Genomic DNA, 7900 nt, shown 5'->3' on the forward strand with positions numbered 1-7900 from the left:
GGTTAGAACTGTGAAGATCCACTTATATGCAGATTTTTTCAATAAATACGTATACGTGGGCTTCCCTGGTCTGGGAAGATCCCACATGCCGTGGAGCAACTAAGCCCGTGCACCACAACTACTGAGCCCATGTGCCACAACTACTGAAGCCCGTGCACCTAGAGCCCGTGCTCCGCAACAAGAGAAGCCACCACAATGAGAAGCCTGCGCACCGTAACGAAGAGTAGCCCCTGCTCTCTGCAACTAGAGAAAGCCCGCGCGCAGCAATGAAGACCCAACGCAGCCAAAAAAAAAAAAAGAAGTTATACTCAGATTTTTGACTGGGGGGCGGGGGCTGGCACTCCTAAATCCCATGTCGTTCAGATGTCAACTGTAAACTGTTTCATGTTCCTCTGATCACCAAGAACCACCTCACATTCATTCTTTCATTCACTCAAGACCCAAACTGTTTCCTTTTATCAGGAGAAAATATTTTAATAATTATCTTATTTGTTAAATGTTTAAAAAATGAAAGCCATAATCACCACCTTTAATGATGTGGACTGCCCCCCCCCAACACGTTTGTGAACTCCTGATCTCTACTTCCTTGCCTTTCCAACACCACCAATCTCAGCCCAGTTCAAAGGTGTTTTATTTCCAAGCTGACATCAGTCCTCCTTTTACATTTCTTCTCTCTCCAGGGGTACAATGGTGGTAATAATGAGTTCTTTACTGGGAAGCAGTTGAGTGGAGAGCTGTAGAATGTGGGCCCTAAGCCATATTACCTAGGTTCAAGCCCTAACTCCACCATTACCAGTATTCCCAAGATCTTGAGAATATCATTTATTCTATGTCCTTTAGGTCATTCAATGATAAAATGAGGACCATAACAATAATTCCTGCTATTCAGTTGGGGTAAGAACTGAATGAGATAATCCATGTAATATAGTTAGAGCAATTGTTAACACAATGAGCACTGGATACATGTAAGATATTCTTGAACACTTACTCTCTGCTGGGATCTTTGCATATCAGATCACTAATTTGCAGGACAACCCTGCAAAGCAGTTTACAGGTATGATACATTTATATCAGATACAGTATATAAGTATGCTTATACATAACATACAGTATATAAGAACAGTTTAAAGAATAATACTAAGGGACTTCCTTGGTGGTCCAGTAGGTAAGACTCTGTGCTCCCAATGCAGAGACCCGAGTTCGATCCCTGGTCAGGGAACTAGATCCCACGTGCATGCCAAAACTGAGAGTTTGCATGCCCCAACTAAAAGATCCAGCATGCTGCAATGAAGACCCAGCGCAGCCAAAAAAGAAAGGGAGGGAAGGAAGGAAGGAAGAAAGGGAGGGAGGAAGGGAGGAAATTAAAAGAGCACACATGACCCACTACTTCGATTAAGAATAGAACAGGGCTTCCCTGGTGGCGCAGTGGTTGAGTCCCCCTTCCGATGCAGGGGACACGGGTTCATGGCCCGGTCCGGGAAGATCCCACATGCTACGGAGCGACTAGGCCCGTGAACCATGGCCACTGAGCCTGCGTGTCCGGAGCTTGTGCTCCGCAACGGGAGAAGCCACAACAGTGAGAGGCCCGCGTACAGAAAAAAAAGAAAAAAAAAAAAGAACATTACCAGTTATTTATTTTTATTTATTTATTTATAAAAAATTTTTTTAAACCAGAACACTTAATGCATGACTAGCCGTTGAAACCCATAAGATGAACTGTATGCTGCAACAGCTGCCCTCTTGGGTTTAGGTGTTGCTCCTTCACAGAATCCATGCCTGAATCCACAGCATACAATTTTTAGGTGCCTCATTCACTGGTCAAGGCGATATTTTGTCTTTTAGCCTTGGTACTCCATTATACTTTCTCTTCCTCTTGGCCAGGTAGCCACATTTGCCACAGGTTGACTCCTGAAGGTGGGAGGCGGCAAAATGTATGCACCTTACTGTGACGCTTTCTCAGTGATGACATCCCCTTCCTCACCTCTTCTGTGGCCAAGACCAAAGAGATTACCAGTTCTTTAGAAGCCCCTCCAGTGACACTATCCTTCCTCCTCCCCTCCCTTCCCTTTGCTCTTTCTCTTTTCCTTTCCTCCCTCTGTACATTCTTTCTTCCATTCTCCTCCTTTTAAAGAATTCCCTCTTTTTTTTTCTTTCCGCACTCTGCTATTTCACAGCTATGAAACCTAGAGCAACATACTTAATTCTTATGGACTTCAGTATCCTTATCTATAAAATGGGAATAATAAGAACAATACCTACCTTACAGGCTCATGGTAAAATTTAATGAGATAGTGTTTGTGTGAGGGTTAAATGAGAAAATCTATGTGAAACCTTAGCACAGACCTTGGCATATGGTTGGAAGTCAATAAATAGTTGTTTATATATTTATTATTATTTTAAAATCATTTCTTCTCTGATGGAAGAATTCTGTGGTATAATGGAAATAGGCCTCTGGAGTCATAGAGACCTGGGTTCAAATTGTGGTTCCATTATATACCAGCAGTGGCTTAATGAAAGTCACTAAACCTCTCCATCTATAAAATGGGGGTGATGATACTAATGGTCAGTAATTGACCACACAGGGTTGTTGTGAGGATCAGAAGAAATGACACATAAAGTACCCAGTAATCAGTTAAAACCTTTCCCTTCCTCTCTCCTTTTCTTCCTCTTTCTTTGATAAATTTTCTTCCCAACAGGGGTATTAAAAGCAGCTGTGTGCTTGTGCAGTTTCTCCTAAACTCTGGATTCAGCTCGGCAAGTGTTTAACAAGCACCCACTAGGTGGCTACAAACACCTTCCTGGCTGGTGTGCTGTTATGCCTAGGACACTAATCCCCTTTGAGAAAATGAAGTTCTAGGATCATCTCCATTCCTGGGTCTGGACCCCTGGGATAATTTTTTCAATAATTTCTAAAAAGAAGAAAGAATAAGAAGTTGCTGAATACAACTCTAGGCCCTAACCCCAAGCTTGTCACACACGACAGCTTCAGTAACAACTTTATCCAGTCATGTGCTGTCCCAACTAACATTCTCCAGCTGCCCTAGGGGTTTGTAATACAGTGAAGGTTGACACACCTGAGGCCTTTCCCAGAATAAACTCCATTGTCTTCTCCTACTGTGATCCCAGCTCTGGCCAACAGATAGAGCCATTTCCTCCCTCCCTTCTCTTCAAACTGCCTAAGCAGAAAAGCTGTTGCTCAAAAGATGTGTGGTCCAGGAATGGGAGAACTGTGGCCATCACCAGACACCAGAGCTAAAGAAGGGTGAGGGCTGACTACTACCAGGAAGAATCTATTACATCTAAACTGGTGAGGACAGAAAGAACAGTCAGTTCCCATCAGGGTTTCAGCCCTACGGATATCTGGGACCGTTTAGTTTTTTGTTGGGGCTGGGAGAGGGCTGTCCTGTGCATTTTAAGATGTTTAACATCCCTAGCTGCTAGCCTCTAGATGCCAGTAGCATTCCCCTCCCCAACCAAAAATGCCTGTGACAACCAAAAATGTCTCAGACATTGCCAAACGTCCCCTGTGGGGCAGAATCACTCCTAGTTGAGAACCACTGGTTTGCAGCCACTAATAGTGTTGGGGCAATGGTCTATATAGAATAGCCTCCTGGGGACCTTCAGGGGATGTACTCTGAGGGCCACCTGCCCTGACAGCCCAGTTTCCAATGCTTGGGAGTTGGGGGAAGGCCCTTAAAACAAGGAAACTAGCCCTCACCTGTTGAGTAAGAAAAGCTAAGGGGGTCACAAAGAGAAGGGAAGAGAGCAAATGTGGAGTTGAAACCCTCATGGTTAGGATTAGACTGTGAGGTGTGGTTTATTTTTTTATTTTTAATTAATTATTTATTTATTTATGGCTGTGTTGGGTCTTCGTTGCTGCGCGCGGGCTTTCTCTAGATGCAGCGAGCAGGGGCTACTCTTTGTTGTGGTGCGAGGGCTTCTCCTTGCGGTGGCTTCTCTTGGTGCGGAGCACAGGCTCTAAGCGCGTGGGCTTCAGTAGTTGTGGCACGTGGGCTCAGTAGTTGTGGCACACGGGCTTAGTTGCTCCACGGCATGTGGGATCTTCCCAGACCAGGGCTCGAACCCGTGACCCCTGCACTGGCAGGCGGATTCTTAATCTCTGCGCCACCAGGGAAGTCCCTATTTTTTAAAAATATTTTATTTATTTGGCTGTGCCGGGTCTTAGTTGCGGCAGGTGGGCTCCTTAGTTGTGGCATGCAAACTCCTAGCTGCAGCATGCACGTGGGATCCATTTCCCTGACCAGGGATCGAAACCGGGCCCCCTACATTGGGAGCATGGAGTCCCAACAACTGCGCCACCAGGGAAGTCCCCAGGTGTGGTTTATTTTAATCTCTAAAGATAAAGAAACTGAGGCTCAGCCATCAAGCAACTTGCCTAAGGTCAAACACCTAGGAAGTGATAGAACTAGATTTCAAACCCAGGACTATCTCCAAAGCCTTATGCTGCAACTTTGGGACTCCTGGAGCCTTATTTATTCATTCATTCATCCATCTGTTCATTTAACAGCTACTTAGTTTCCACTATGTGCCAAGCTCTGGGAATAGAGTGATAAACAAGATAGTCAGTCCCTACATTCATGGACCGTGTTGTCTAATGGGAGATAAAAATGACAAAGAAACAATCATACAAGGAATTAGTCAACAACAGTTATAAGAGCAGTGAAGGAAGCACTTAGGGAACTAGACCTGTGCTAGACTATGGCCAAAGATGGCTCTAAGTCCTTCTATCCCTAGATACATGCCCTTTTACAAGGTGACTTTTCATCAAGAAGTGAGTCTATTTCTCTGCTGTTGAATTTGTGCTGGCCCTATGACTTTCTTTAACCTATTGGTAAAACAAATGCAGTAGAAGTGACATTATATGACTTCTGGGGACCTTCAAGGGATGTACTCTGAGGGCCACCTGCCCTGAAAGCCCAGTTTCCAATGCTTGAGAGTTGGAGGAGGCATCAAGGGACCTTACAGCTTCTACTCTCACCCTCTTGCTGCCCTGAAGCCACCATGTAAGGAAGCCCCAGGTTAGCCTCCTAGCTGTCTCAGGCATTCTAGCTGTCCCAGCTGTTTCCACCATTTTGGCTGAGGCTCCTTACAATGAGCAAGGCTATCTAGGAACAGCTAGCAGCCAGTCAACCCAACAACTGACAGCGGCTGCAGAGGTCACCCAGGCAAGACTGAGCCCAGTCAAACTGCAGAATCATGAGCAAGTGGTTAAGGGAAGTTTGTTATCCAAAGACAGAAATCCAGTTGAAGGTCCTAACCTGATCTGGGGGTGGGGAGTGGGTCAGGGGAGGCTTCCTTGAAGACATAGGTTCAAGCTGAGACCTGGAGAATAAGTGGGAGTCAGCCTGGTAGAGCATGGGGGAAGAGTATCCAGGCAGCAGAGACCACCATTTGAAGGCCTTGAGCTAAAAATGGAACTGTGTTTGTCTGAGGTCCTATGCAGGGAATGGTGGCACGAGATGGTCTAAAGAGAGAGGCAAGCCCAGCATTGCAGGCAATGACCAGTGAGTGAAGTGCTTTACTTACCACCCACCACCCATCTCCATCTCCATCCTGGACCGACTTTTTATCACATTCTGAATACATCCATGGGCTGTGTCAAGCGTGTAAATTTCATCCACTGTGTATGTCAAAGAATTAAAAAGTTGAAAATACAGATGCACATTAACCTGCCTCCCAGAAGCTTGCAAAAGGTTGAGTCACAGTCTTCTGGGGATGAATGATATGAAGATGACAAGGCAGCCTGAGCACATGGTAAAAAATGTATTTTTAATAGCTGCGATGACCGTCTAAGCTATTATGGCCCCATCTTCACTGATCTCAGCTCATACTTAAATGGAAATTTACTTGAAAAGCCCTTTCTTTGTATAATGGGAAGGCAGGCTTGTCCAATTCCATTTCCCCAAGGTAATAGCTCCAGGATGAAATGGGACGCCTTGCTACCAGCCCTGCTCATCGGGGGCTCAGAGCCTGGGTACCCCCCCTTCTCAGTGTTCTTTATCCCTATTACTCAATAAGGTCCCCCCTAAGGATGCCTCACCTCCAAGGTCAATGCTGAGAACTGTTAGGAGGAGGGAGAATTGACTGGGCTGATATCACTGTGTTGCTCATTCTCTTTGCGATGGGGGAAGATGATACAGCGGGAGCTCCTTCTGCAGGGGCAAAGAGCTAAGCCTGATCACAGCAGGCTTCCCATCAGGCAGGCTTCCCTCAGGACAACCACAGGACCCCACACCCAGGCTGTTCATTGGTTCCAACCACCCGAGGGAGGAGGGCAGGAGTGGGGTGGCTCTGTCCTTATCCAACCTAGCAACTCCTGCTTTCTCTCCTATCCCAAGAGGGTCCCACTGCGAAGCACTACAGAAGAGGGGATCATTCACATTTTTTTTTTTTTTTTTTTTTTGCGGTACGCGGGCCTCTCACTGTTGTGGCCTCTCCCGTTGCGGAGCACAGGCTCCAGACGCACAGGCTCAGCGGCCATGGCTCACGGGCCCAGCCGCTCGGCGGCATGTGACATCCTCCCGGACCGGGGCATGAACCCGTGTCCCCTGCATTGGTAGGCGGACTCTCAACCACTGCGCCACCAGGGAAGCCCCAATTCACATTTTTTTCACTACAAAAGTGAATATTTACTTAGGATAATAAAATAAATCATACAAAATTACACATTAAAAAAAATGACAGGGATTTACTTGGCGATCCAGTGGTTTAAGGCTCCACGCTGCCATTGCAGGAGGCGCTTGTTCGATCCCAGATTGGGGAACTAAGATCCGCGTGCCGCGTAGTGCGGCCAAAAAAAAAAAAACAACTGACAAATCCCATAAGCATTACAAAATCCGAGGGGGGGAAACATGTTTTTATTAATTAACTTCCTGACATACCTCCATAATACATTTTTTCCTACATTTTAGCCTGCAATTTTTTTTCTTTAAATTTGAACGCTTTCACTTTACCAACCCTGACTTACAAGAGCTTCCTTTTGTTTTTCTTGCTCTTGTTTTTTTTGTTAAGGTATAAGATACATACAATAAAATGTGAAAAGTACCCATTTTCACATGTGAAAAGTAATTTGATCTTAAGTGTACAATTCAAGGTTTGTTTTTTATATATGCACACACTCATAAAACCACCACCCAGATCAAGGTAAAGAACATTTCTGACAGGTGTTTACTCTTAATCCAGTTCTATTACCAATACCTTTTTTTTTTAATTGACTGAGGTTCAGGTATTAGGCTATGAGCTTTATGAAACATGATATCATTTGATCCTCATAACAAATTACCACTATCATCTCCATTTTACAGATGAAGAAACTGAGGCTTCAAGAATTTAAATGCCTTGCAAAAGGTCACCCACAGAAGCAGGTGCCAATGTGGCACTCAAACCCGGATCTGCCAGACTCCAAGGCTCATGTGCCTAACCACTGCTATAGCAGGGGGCATCTACTGGCATCATTTCAAAGTAACCTACTGCCTCCCCCATTTTTGTTTTATTTTACTTATGTTCTCCAGGAACCTCTGGGCTTCCCTTTAAAACTTGGATGGAACAAGCTCCACTTTCAGCATACCCGCTCCTGTGAGCTCATTGCCTGGCTCCCGCCCCCTGAGGAAGACATCAGAGGACCCTCTACCAGCCCACTGTTTCTGGCAGCACAGTGACCACTCCACTGAGCTTGCGGCCCCTCCTGAGAAAACAGCTCCATTCTCACACTTCCCAGGGTCCATGAGTGCAGAAAGCACAGCTCAGACCCGAGAATGCTCTTTATCTGGAGTTGGAATGGAAAAGTCACTCAGTCTTTGAACAAGTCCTGCTTCAGCCACTTCCTAATCAAGTAACCACGAGCAAGTTGTTTTATCTCATAGAATGAGAGTTTCCTCAA

This window comes from Lagenorhynchus albirostris, chromosome 3, assembly GCF_949774975.1.
Source record: "Lagenorhynchus albirostris chromosome 3, mLagAlb1.1, whole genome shotgun sequence".
Lineage (NCBI taxonomy): Eukaryota > Metazoa > Chordata > Mammalia > Artiodactyla > Delphinidae > Lagenorhynchus > Lagenorhynchus albirostris.